Consider the following 13,010-nt stretch of genomic DNA (forward strand, 5'->3'; position numbering starts at 1 on the left):
ACAGCACAGAGCTGTAGAGCTGCCAAGCTTTAAGGGCCTGTTAGGCTTGAAGATCATCAGCGCAGTATGTTTGTGAGCTGGACCTCGGGACAGAGCAGGTAGCGAGGGCACATGATGTAATTTCCCTCTCATACTGCAGTGTGTGTTTATACAGCATGTAATCCTGTTATGTGCACACACATGAAGTTGCTGCTTTGCTTCTTTGTTCACCTTCACGTTGTTGTTGAGGTGAGACGAGAAAACATGTCGTCCAATTAAAACCCTCCGTGTCGACGTGATGGAGGTTAGACGACAGGTTTGATGTTCTAATTAGTCCGGCGGGGTATTTTACAACATGTTGGTTCCAAACAGATGACTCTGACGACACATGCATCACAAACACAAACAGCTTCAAAGAAGCAATGCAGTGTTTTAATCAGCCTCACTGTTACACAGAGAGACATTAACACAGAGTCAAAGACATGTTTGAGATCAGCAGGACTATGTTCACAGTAACAACTGTGTGATTTTACAATGAACAATGTACACAATGAACAGATCTGGATCTTTTTCACGTGTTAAAACATGCTTTTATTTGACAGAGAGAGACGGAAATGTGGGGAGAGAGAGAATGACATGACCAGTGGGCTGTTTCTTTTTTACCATGAGCTTGGATCCAACTTCAACCTTTGGTCTTAAAATATGAAGCCCATGTGAAGTGCTAAAAACTGCTGTTCCTTGAGCATCCACTTGAGGCTGGCTGCAGAAACACCAGAAACCACATACACACCCATTCAAAGAGCCGATCTTTACAGCCGAAATAAACATGTTTACAGCCTGGTTCAAAACAACCAAACCTACGGTAACCTGCTTCTGTAACACTCACTAGCATCCCCATTTCTCCAGGCTAGCTCCACACACACATACGTAATCACCCAATCACAAACGTGCTATCTTGCTCAGATCACTGCCTTAGGTATCAGTCTCTCTGAAAATTATCAGTCTAACATCTAGGACAACTCACTGCTGTAACGAAAGTCTATTTCAACTTTAACTTTCTGAAACACAGAAGCTTGTGTCTCATAGTAAACCAGTCAAACTGATGGAAACCGTCTCTGCATCTGAACCTGTGACCTTTTTGTCATCTGACACTCCTGCCACCAGTTTCCTTTTTTAAGGCTCATTTAGACACTGACAGCCCAGTTTGTGGTTCAAGATAAAGGATGAGACTCGACTTTGAACACCTCTGACATCCGCTCAGTTTCTTCCTTCAGATTGGTGATAACATGTGACTGTAAATGCGTCTGTTCAGTCTCAGCGGGGGAAAGTAAAAGCAGCCTGAGGCCACTGTGGCTCCCTGCTTGCCTCTGCATCGACAGTGTGATGATGGTGTCGTTATAAATCAGTGCGGCTGCAGTGTGTCAGAGAAGTGGCACAGAGCTACATGAAGACGGAGCGCTGTAATGAACGAGGGCCTCTTAAAATAAATACTTGTTTGACGTGCAGATAAGAAAAGATCAGAGTCAGGTAGCGCTGCAGCCGAGTGGACAGCCGTCTCCACACACATACATTATATTGGCAGCATCTTTATAATGCACTAAATTACTCTGACAGTCGTGGCTATTATTCCTTCACTGCCTGTCTCTGTGTTGAATGGGTGTGTCTAATTGTGAGCCGCTGTCATAAAGCGGGGTCACTGTGCGTACTCGGTGTCACGTCATCACTTGTACAGAGCGAGCCCTCAGATAGGATCAGCGTCCGACACGCCGGCTCTCTCTGCAGTGATTTATGGGACACAGAGGATGTGGCGTCGCCTGCGTACAGACGGCAACAGGCGTTTGCTGGAGTCAGGATGGGAAGAGGAGGACATGGAGACGTGCTGTGACTGTCCGTTGTGACGCCCTTTAATCCCTCCTGACTGTCTGATAAGAGGTTAGGTGTGTCCTTAAGGGCTGCTCTGATTTAGATCAGACTTGACTGTCCTGAAATGTTGAGGTAAGTGCAAAAAACTGCAGTTCCTCAGGCGTCCACTAGAGGCTGTCCTCAAAAGTGAGTCAGTTCCCATCTGAGCTCATGTTTAAAAATTCAATTTTTACAGCAGAATTTAAAAAAAAAAAGATTTTGGTCTTCTTTATTTGATACGACTGCACAGGGGATGTTTTTTCATGACCCTTCTGTTTTGGCTGGGTCCGGTAAAGAGACTTCAGGTGAGGAGAGAGAAAGAGAGAGGACAGGATGAGGTAAAGAAATAGGACAGGCCCATTAAAGCTATGAGCTGTGTCATACAGTATTGTATTTTAGTACCCGGCTGTCTCAGTGATCTCCTGTTGTATTAGATGCTTGATTCTGATTGGTCCAAACCCCTTGACCACGATTATTAACGATCACTGACATGAGCAACACCAGAGACAAACTGATCACACGTTATGTCAAATCAATACAAGGAAAAGAGTTCCAGCACATTAAGCTTCTGCTTGTTGACACTATAGACCGTAAGGTGAGCTAAAACCGTTAGCTTACGTTAGCATGAAAACAATGTAGCTACGGATATTTTCATATTGGATCCTGTCCAGCAATATGATCAACGAGCGGAGCAGGTGAGAGAAACTTTAGGTTAGCGATCTCTACAAAGAAACTTAAACCATGAGCGGTGGTGATGATAGCAGCAGGGTTCAAAGTTGTGACATTTGTTTATTTTTAAAGGTGTGTGAACCGCAGAGCTCAGAGAAGAAGGAGAGCTGAATGAGGACAGTTTAATGTTAAATCCGCTGCAACAGGCAGAGAAGAATCCATCATCATGGAACGATAACTGCAGTGGATTCACTGGGACTATTTTTAAAATCTGTATACATAAATCATTTGAATCAATCAAATAATCTTTAATCAATGTTTTTACCAACATGTTTTAAGTTAGAAGCTGGGTAATAAGCAGGATCATGTATGGATAGCAGGTAGTTATGGGAAAAAGAATCCCGTTTCATATTGGGGTGTATCACCATGTTATTAAGTGTTAGCTAATGCTAAGATAAACAGTAATAATTCTGTAATCTTCCTCTCTCACTATGTTTTCCCTACATTAAACTTCGTCCCATGAAAAGGTCAGACACACCGCCTCACTCTCCGACGCTCACAGAGATAGAGAGGAGAGATTTGGAGATCGGTGAAGTCTGGTGAGGTATTAAGCACTGTACCTGAGCACCCACCTGTGTGGAAGCTGGTCTGTTAGTGGTGACCTTTGCAGCAAAACACCTGAAGCTCCTTCTTTAATTAGCCGTGTTTTGGCTGCGGCTCTGCAGTAATCCGTTTAAACTCGGCATTAATCCCGCAGCTCGTCCTCGTAAAGTTTCTGAGTTTCATATCTGGCTGCTTTATGGCCTCTTTTCGCCTGCACTGTGTCAGGGTGTCTGATGGAGGGAATTAGTCCTGACCTTTAAGGAGGAGGGGGGAAGGCCTGTCATTAGCCAGGTACCAGGAAGACATTACCCCGTCTCGGTGACCTACACAGATACTGCTCAGATAAGAGATGAAGAATCACCGCTCTGTCCCTGGAAGCCCCGGCAGGAAAACGAATGTTTGCTCTGACCTGCAGCGTGTTTCTGCTCCTCAGGATCTGAACCAGATTCCTCTGGGAGAGACTGATGTTTGCTCATGAGCAGGGAGAAGTGTGCTTGGTATCCGTTTCTACATTAAAAAGTGATGTTTATTTGTTTTATGGTGTCTTGCATCGACATATTTACATGTAAGAAAGGTTGTTTGGATTTTAAAAGTACAGTAAATACTGTCATAGAAATAACTCCACAGGGGATCACTGAGATTAGATTGCAGCTGCTAATACTGTGCTAACAAAATCAAGCACAAAAATGGTCATGAAGTTTTGCAGCTCTGTGCAGTTTGCTCTTGTTTTGCGTCAGTAGTGGAGAACAGCTGTCCACATCCTCTCTCTGTTGCTTTTCAGTCTATTTACAGATGATGAGCTGAATGTGGAGGACACTTCTTACCATTACATTCAGGTTTCAGCAGACGGTAGAAAAATTTGCTCAGCTTGAAGCTGTAAGCATTGCTGTTCTGCTATGAATTTGCATCGAAAGAGGGCAACTTTTCCTCCTGGCATATTAGAACTTGTGCAAACAACACAGGAACACTATTTCCTCTGCAGTGCATTTTGTGGTGCATATATCCCTTTGTGTATGTGAATTAGAAAAGATCTTGTTGTCTCGCTTGCACAGGTTTGGCGTGCCCAAAAGCTGCACAAACCTTTAGTGAATCGCAGCATTTACAAATGTGCAGCCTCTTAAGTATCCTTTTAGGCTGTTTTTGTGAGACAGTGACATAAAAAACTTTTTGGGGTCTTTAATAAGGCAGGTTTTGGTGACGTCATTGTGACTTGGTAGCTACAGTGAAACTGAGACTGATATTGCTCTCCAGCTGTGTTTTCAGAATGCAGCACGGAGCAGGACTGTCGGACAGCTGGAGTCATGTGACCGAGGTTTTCCCGCGGTAATCACTGAATCAAGGATTCCTCCTCCTCTCCTCATCCATGTTGTCTTTATGGTCCTCTGAAAACCTCTGACCTGTTGACTCCAGGCCTGGCTCCGCTCATCATGACGGTTTGTTGTTGTAGTTAAGTGAAACACGATCTGGTGATAACACAGAGTGTTTTATTCTGAAAATTAACTGCATGTTTTCATTTTGTTTTGGTGCCTGACTTCCTGTCCCACTCCATCTGCTCTGTTGAGTTTGATGCACGTTCTCCGGCATATGGCAAAAATAGAAGTCTTGTGTTTCTGATACGGAGGGCTCTGACCTGCCGGATCAGAGACCCAGCCGGAAAGCAACGGAGCGGATCCAGTAGAAGTTAACACATTGACTAGAATAAAAACCTGTCAGATCCAGTGCTGTGACAGATCAGACAACCGATCTGGTGGAATTTGGCGTGTAAGGGCTGACAAAGTGGCACACTTGCTGGTAGTTGGTGTCCGTCAGAGAAATCCTGTACTGATCTGAGCTAACAGTTAATCAACTGGACTCTGGTCAGACTCAGGTAGCTGGAAGCATCAGGAGAGTTCATCCAGACACAGTAGGCCTACAGTACATAGAGGAGGGAAGGGACGTTCACTGAAATTTAGCCAAAACATTGCTTCTCGTTTGGTCCCACCACTGCTCTTAAGCCAGGATATCTTAGCCCCCTGGGCTTCATTTTGATCTTCCTTTGATTCAACTTAATTTGTACTTAAATTAGTATGAAAGAACAACACTGAAACACCTTAAATCATGATACAATACCCTAAATAATCATCTCCATTAATATCTCCAGGACTTCTCCCCCTCAGCGTTGGTTCAGTTCAGTCCTGCTGGGGTTAGTCTCAGTGAGCTCTGCATCAGCGGCTCACACAGCGAGTTAGTCACATTCGCAGGCGACAGATGTAATCGACATGCATCAGGAAGGTGATGCAGAGCAACCAGGCCAACATGGAGGGTTGGCGCGAGGGAGGGGGGGGGCGCCGTAATCATCCCATCCAATGGCTCCTAACAATTGCCGTGTGAGCGCCTCCTCGCTGCGAGGAGAGTCGCTGTGAGCATCCAGGCGACGGTGCCTCATCACGCCCAGGGAGGAGACGACACCCACCGCTGCCTCCTCTCTCTGTCTGAACGCTTCCGTTCGCCCGTCCCCCCCCCCTCCTCCATCCTGATGAGGCTTCCTGAGATAATAGTCATTAGTCAGGTGAGAGAGGGACGGAGGAGAGACTTCAGAGGGAGCTTTGTACTGGAGTGCAGCCTCACCTGATGCTCCCAATATTTAAAGAACTCTCACGCAACGAGAAGGAAAAGTACGTTTCTTTATTGGTAGAGTGCCAAATCCCAACAAATGTTATCCTCAGACTCTTTCCAAACAGAGCAGGGGTCCGTTTCACAAAGCAAGTTTAGTGAATACTCTGAGTTTGTTAACCCTGAAATGAGGGAAACTCTGTGTTGTCCGTTTCACAAAGGGAGGTACGTCAAACCAGAGAAAGAGGGGTAAACTTCTAGCCTGTTTCACAGAGGGAGGTAACTTAAACTCTCGGTCAGTTACCGTAGGTACCAGACTCTATGAAACCGAATCTGGTCGGGACAAGGTTTTTCTCAATGAACCTCAAGTTTCTCTCAGTCTCCGCCCCCTTCAGCCAAACACGGTATTAGATTTCCTCCTCATTCATTCAGTCGCAGCGAGTTTTGGCGTAGCGTATTTCTGCCGTCTGTTAGTTAAATAATAATTCAAAATCAATCAGTAGGCCTATATTAGGTGCCAACTTTTTTCACTAAAATGGCATGTCCTTTGTTAATGATCCCGTGGATGAAGGTGCAAGCATTATTGCGCAGAGAATTAAATATTCGTCGGGAGATGATAATCAGACCCGCGCATAGATGGTTTAGCATTTCTGGACAATATCTTTTTGAAGCGGTACCGTTTCACTTGCACAGTTTTATCATCTACATACACAACCTAATCCGTCCGTACATTGCAACATTACCCACCATAGTCGTGCTCTTACATCCCAGTCAGATAGTGTGTGTTGCTCTGCGTTTTTTTGCAAAGGGGAGTTTTTTGTATAATGTTGGAGATGCAGGGCACTTACGTAAGGCCACTGTATGCAGGACGGCAGAGCAGTCAGAGACAGCATATCCCGCATCCACTTCAGAGATATAGACAATATCATCACCACTACCACCACCAACACAGCAGCAGTCAAATAAAAACATAATACAAATTCATTTGGTCTTCTTTATTTCCTACAAATACAAGAGATAGTTTAGTTAATGTTCGTGTAGTTACCATAAGTAACATAATTCACCTGTGACCATGCACCCACCTCTAACTTGTGCTCTAGTAATTCAATTTCGAGATCTGCCTTCTCATCTGGCGGTCCAGAACTGCATTTCTTTTTTGGTTTTTTTTCAATTTTTTTCAGAAGAAATATTTTGTAGATACTTAACTGGAATACATAAGGAGGACATTAAATTATACAGTTGCACATGAATTCCACAGAATGAACCTCTGGTGTTTACTGAACATCCCTCTCACTGTGTCAATCTGTGCAGTTGAAGTTGAGGGACCCTCCTGCTGCTGCCCAGCCATGCCCTGTTAAAAAGGATGAGAATGTGTTAATACTTCAGTGTAGGCTAAATGTCACCCTCTATTTTACACCATAATGTTAAGAAATGTGAATGGAAGAGAACTAGCAATAACATATCAAATGTTACCTCTACAGGCCTTTCTGGTTCCCCCTCTGTGAAGGCAGCAGACAAAGTCTCCTCGCACTCTTCATCCTAGATGAGTGATATGTCTCAGTATACTTAAACCACCATTTGGCAAAATCTTTGGAGTATTGCCTACTTACAGTTACAAGGTCTGTTGTGGCGTGAGGGGGCTCCACCAGGCAGAATCGCACCATCAGAATATGTTGGAGAAAAAAAAAAAAAAAAAATGAAAGGGAAATAAATATTTGTATGAATAGGCTTAAAAAAGATATATAGGTCTAGGAATCTTACATGTTATGAAGGCACTTGTGTCTTGGGGGGTGGGCTCAGAGGATGAGCTCCCTCCAGGGATTCCCTCAGTCGCTGGCCTTCCAAAATTCTGTCTCAGGGCCAGCGCCTCTGCCTCCGTTAGAGGTGGCGGTGCTCGGCCGCCACCCGTTTACGGGCAATCTGCTTTCTTTCGGTTGGCTGAGTAGAGTCTGTGTTAGTTTAAATAGGCTTATTATTTAACAGAACATGATATAGATGAAAATACATGCATGTGTGTGAAAACAGCATTATGTTGGGGATAAACAACTGCACATTCAAAACAGCCACTTAATATTTACTTTACAATGTAAAACATGATCAAAATGAGTACCCCATGATATATGCCGAGGTCTTACCTGTTTGAACAATGTTTTTATATTTCATCTTAAGCTGCAGCCAGGTGCGCTTCTCCCCCCGCCGGATTGCACCTAAATGAAATAAATTAATAGGCTACCATTCAAGCAGTTTCCCCCTGTGATTGCAAAGGACTACATTTAAACGTACGCATTGACCCGAGCCGCAATGTTCGTCCCATGCCGTCTCCCTCTGGTTGGCACCTGCAGCGGTGTTGCATTTTTTTTTAAAACATGCTCAAACTCGCCATATGAGCGAATAAGGACGTCAAGTTTCAGTGGGGTGAAAAATGCCGCCCTCTTCTTCTCCTTTGCCATGGTGACTCGTCGAATCGGGGCTCCATTGATGCTGTCTTTTTAAAAGTTGTGGTGCACGCACTTAACCCCAGGTGATTTAACTTACTCAAATCAGCTGTTGTGGAACCGAAAACACAGAGTTTCCTATCTCAGAGTAGATCAACTAGAGTTCAGGGTTAGACTCAGAGTTTTATTGAACCTGCTTTGTGAAACGGACCCCAGGTCTAGACCGCACTCTATGTTCTATTATTAACAAAGACCCAACATCAAGACAGGATAAGATCCAGTCCCATCTTACAGACAGGACTTAGTCTCATCTTAATCCGCCATGAGCAGAGCACTTTGCAGCATTTAGCAAGTTACAGTGGCAAGGACAAACTTCCTTTAACAGGCAGAAACCTCCAGCAGGACCAGACTCAATGTTAGACACACATCTGTTGAGACCGGTGTTGGAGAGAGGGATAGAGGGAGATGAAGAAGAGAGATGATAGCGTGAGATGGAAAGTAGTAGTTGTAGCAGCTGGAGTCTGGCACGTCCACAGCAGCAGAGATCCAGAGGAACCTACGAGACAAGGGAGCTCAGGGACTCCAGAAGGTCTATGGTTAGTAACTTGAATGGGACAGGAAGAGTTAAAGTAAGTGACAGGCAGAGAGGCTGTCCTCCAAGGTGCTAATGTGACCCTCGCCTTTTGTTCCTTAAGACTCTGATTGTTAAAGCTCTGATGAGGAACTTTTTGTTTGAGTTGAGTTTGGCGCCCCCTGTGGACAAAGTGGTCTCACATGTTGGCTGATTCTGTCCTGTGTTGCAGCATTGTCTGACATAAAAAATCTTACTCTGCTTTCTCTTAACAATCAATCATACAATGAGAAAAGTTACTGTGAAAAGACGTTCCTCATCTGACACCTATCCCCCAAGGAGCTACAGATGCTAAAATGCACTGCGTAGAACTCTCCTCACCTTCATTCAGGTCTCTGCTGCACCTCTCTGCTGCAACATCCAATCATATCTCTGCAGGTAGCGACCATGTGACCGTTTTGTGTCTGCTACTTTAAACGTTTTCTTCTCTCTCCCTCTCTCTCCCCTCTCTCTCTCTCTCTCTCTCTCTGAAATGAGCCTCACTAAAGTGGGAAATTGGACATGAATACTCCGACCTCTGCGTGTGTTACCTCACACACCTTCTTGCCGGGATCCCGACCCACCACTGAAAGCTAAATTCAATCAAAGGCAACGCCACTGTGATCAAGGAGCTGGTTTCTCAGTTGCTCTTGGCTCAGGCTCTGCACGCTTTGAACCGAAACCTCTGAAGGATATCGAGAGCTAGACTAAATACACACACGGAGTCCCCGAAGGCTCGCTGGCAAGGTTTTTTTGTTTTTCATATATTTTCACTCTGCATGAGCCAGGGGCATGGGAATCCTACGCCAGAGCGTTTATTGATCCTGAGCACGGTCCTCCAGAGCCCCTGCCTCTCCTAACATTGAGCACATATGAACTAACACAGACGCTGCAGTTTTTCATTATGTGAAATGTAGATGTGATTGAGAAATTCTGCCTGATTCAGGGGCTGGAGAGGGGGCCTGAAAACCACACTCTGAAAGCATTCCTGCAGAACTCACAGAAGGAAAAGAAGAAGTGAAATTGCTGACAGACCCTCCGCAGATTAAAGATAACAACACAATATATCTGGCTTTTGTGCAAACATTGACTTGTCATCGCCCTCACACCCTATGATGATGTTACATCTTGTATTTCCTTGTTCAGCTGGATGTCTTCTTTCCTTTAGTGTTTGTCAGCAGAGCGTTTATTCAATCACAGCTCCTCTTTTTGGGGATTTTTGACTCAGAGTCAGATTTGTACGACGCGTTAACCTCAGACCACTGGCACCACCCAGACCTCCAGACTCTCTGGTCCAAACCGAAAACGTTCCTGAGAGAGTGGATGTTTTCTGAATCCAAAGATAGGGTCAGAAATTGGAAATAACACCGCGATAACGAGGTTAGAGAAGCAGAGTAGTGATTTTACGCTGACCTTAAGAGGCCTGTTGGTATTTTGTTTTGAGGCCTTGAAGACAAAATCGTGCAATTGTTATGGAAATGCCTCGCTGGAGTTCTCCGAGTGTCATCCATGGAACAGGACATAGTTGCTGCAACTTAACCAGTTGAATCTTCCATCTGTTAGTGTTGAGTCTCAGTTTCACTGGAAACAGTTCAACAGAGGTTCACTCTGGCTTCCTTCAGCGGTATGAACCTGAAACAGAAACTGATGTTCTTGTGATGTTCTTGTAATTAACGAGTCTTAAGTTTGCTGAAATAACAACATCATGATGCAGATTAGTCAAAAGTCAAGCTTTGTCATGTCTGTTCTCAAGAGGAGAAGAAAACTACTTTTACAATGTTTGTTTGTTGAATAAAGGTCTATGAAAGAGGATTTATGAGACACTGATGTTTTTTCAGCTCTGACCTTCTTCAAGGAATGTTCCATTTGTCTCAGAATTCTGACATCAAAGACAGAATTCTGGAATTCTGTCTTTGATGTCAGAATTCTAGAACACCTGCTGTTGCTCTCCATACAGACTGTTTTTTCTGTTGACCCCTGATTGGTCAATACAGGAACAAACTGATTGTCTTTAGTGTATTCTGTTTATAGGGCGAAGGAAATCATGTCTTCCACCTAGCTTTTCAGTGGATCTTTGGTAGGTTCGCGGTTTTACCTGAGTTTCCACCTTTGTAGCTAGACTGTCATCTTTTCTTCGTCTTTGGATATCTAACTCCCTGGACGCTTCTTGTTTGTTCCCTTTGCTTCCTCTCATAGTCTGCATCTGGGTCCTGCCTCTCCATGTTAAACCCTAACTTGATACTTTTCGTGTTACAAGTTGTTTCAGCTGTGAAGTAGAAACCAGAATATGAAACGTCACTGTGGGAGCCATCCACAGCTCTCTCAGTCTTAATCAATGCAGTGGGTACGAGTTTAGCGGGCTTTGGATTGAGAGCAAAGAGCTGAGTTCAATCTCGTGCCAGCAGAGCTCTAATGTGGTTGCTGGCTTGTATTTGTATGCTATATTTATGCGAATAGTTCCCTTTTTCCTCTTTTTCTGTTACAGGGAACTGAAGTGATGGATTAGTTTGTCAATGAGGTCTGAGCATCAAGAGAAGCTGTGTAACTTTGACACAGCATTAGTCAAGGAATGCTGTGCGGTACCATATGTTGGTGCCTGAGCCGCTGTGTCGTACATGACAAGCCATTATGGTGCCAGAGAACTTTGAACAACCTCTCTGAGAACCAGCCAGGCTGACTGCTCCGTCAGGACCGACTTCACATTCACACACAGAGCTGATATCGTACAACTCAGTCCCAGTATCAGAGGGAATCTGAGATAAACACAAGGTGCTTGGTACGCATTAGCCAGGTCCAAATCTTACCTTCTACATTAAAGCGGGATATAGTCCTAAACTGGCTTAAACTTGAGGACTCTTTCTCCTTAGGAATTAAGATTTGCCCAGCTCTACATCAAGCTTTTTGGATGACTTGTTTATTCCATACTATTCTAAATAACCTTCACGGGTATCCTATGGTCCTCCCAAGGTCCCCTTTAAGTGGAGAACATTTTAGTCCAGTGAGAAACATATTATACATAAGTGATCTTTTGGGTTCTCTTTCAGTGGAGAAAACCAGAATGAACACAATATTATACCCTATATAGTGGACACTAGGGATACAATAGGTCAATGTACCCCACAGGGTGCCTTACTAGTGGAGAAAACATGACATCCTGCGACCAAGGCTGTCAAACCAATGGAGAAAACTTTACTCTTCCATTCGTCGTACCATACATATGATAACGTGTGTGGATGTACCCTTCTAGTGGATAAAACATGATCATCTGACCTTCAGGTTTCCCTGTAAGTTCAAATAACAGACATATGTCCTCTTTGCTGCCCCTTTAGTGGAGAAACCAGTGCCCACTGTGTTAGGAAACACAATGTGTCCTTATAGTGGAGAAAACATGACATCCTGCCACCAAAGCTGTCAAAGCAGAGGAGAAAACTCTATTTGTTGTCCTGTTGGTTGCCTTACATCTGATAACACCTCTCTAACAGAATTTTTTATGTAACAATCAATAATCAAAACTCCGAACATTATGAGGTTACTTGTGGGGTACCGCAAGGATCAATTTTAGGACCGTTACTTTTTAACTTAAACATGCTTCCCCTGGGCAGTGTCATCAGGAGACATGGCATAGATTTCACCAGCTACGCTGATGACACTCAACTCTATGTGGCCGTGCCTCCTGATGACACTGGGCCAATTGACTCACTTTTTAACTGCATTTTAGATATTAAAACCTGGATGTCACATAACTTTTTACAGCTCAACCAGGACAAAACTGACGTACTTCTCATCGGCTCAAAGGCTCAGAGAGAGAAACTGGCCTCCACACTAAATGTTCATGGACTTAATCCAATTAAGCCAAGAAGCAAGAAACCTTGGTGTTTTATTTGACTCTGATTTTAATTTTAAACCACATGTTTGTTTTATCACCAAAACAGCCTTTTATCATTTAAAGAAAATTTCTAGAGTCAGGCCATTTCTCTCTCTGAGCAACACAGAGAGACTAATGCACGCTTTTATAACCAGCAGGCTGGACTACTGCAATGCTCTCCTTTCTGGTCTTCCAAAGAACACAATAAACAAACTGCAATTAATACAAAATGCAGTTTTAGCTTTAGTTTTAACGAAAATCAGAAGGAGAGCACACATTACGCCTATTTTGAAATCTTTACATTGGCTGCCTGTTGTTTTTCCTATTGATTTTAAAATTATTTTACTAGTTTAAG

The 13,010-nt window shown here is 43.9% G+C and overlaps 1 long non-coding RNA gene across 1 annotated transcript; it reads right to left on the minus strand.

The window, feature by feature from the left end:
• Positions 1-7,033: 7,033 nt before the first annotated feature.
• On the minus strand, positions 7,034-7,399 carry LOC117820697. The gene is made up of 3 exons (XR_004632825.1): positions 7,356-7,399; positions 7,219-7,284; positions 7,034-7,096 (listed from the first exon to the last, which is right to left on the minus strand). It is a non-coding gene; the product is annotated as an uncharacterized LOC117820697 (long non-coding RNA).
• Between the last annotated feature and the right edge of the window lie 5,611 nt (positions 7,400-13,010).

This window comes from Notolabrus celidotus, chromosome 10, assembly GCF_009762535.1.
Source record: "Notolabrus celidotus isolate fNotCel1 chromosome 10, fNotCel1.pri, whole genome shotgun sequence".
Classification (NCBI taxonomy): Eukaryota; Metazoa; Chordata; class Actinopteri; order Labriformes; family Labridae; genus Notolabrus; species Notolabrus celidotus.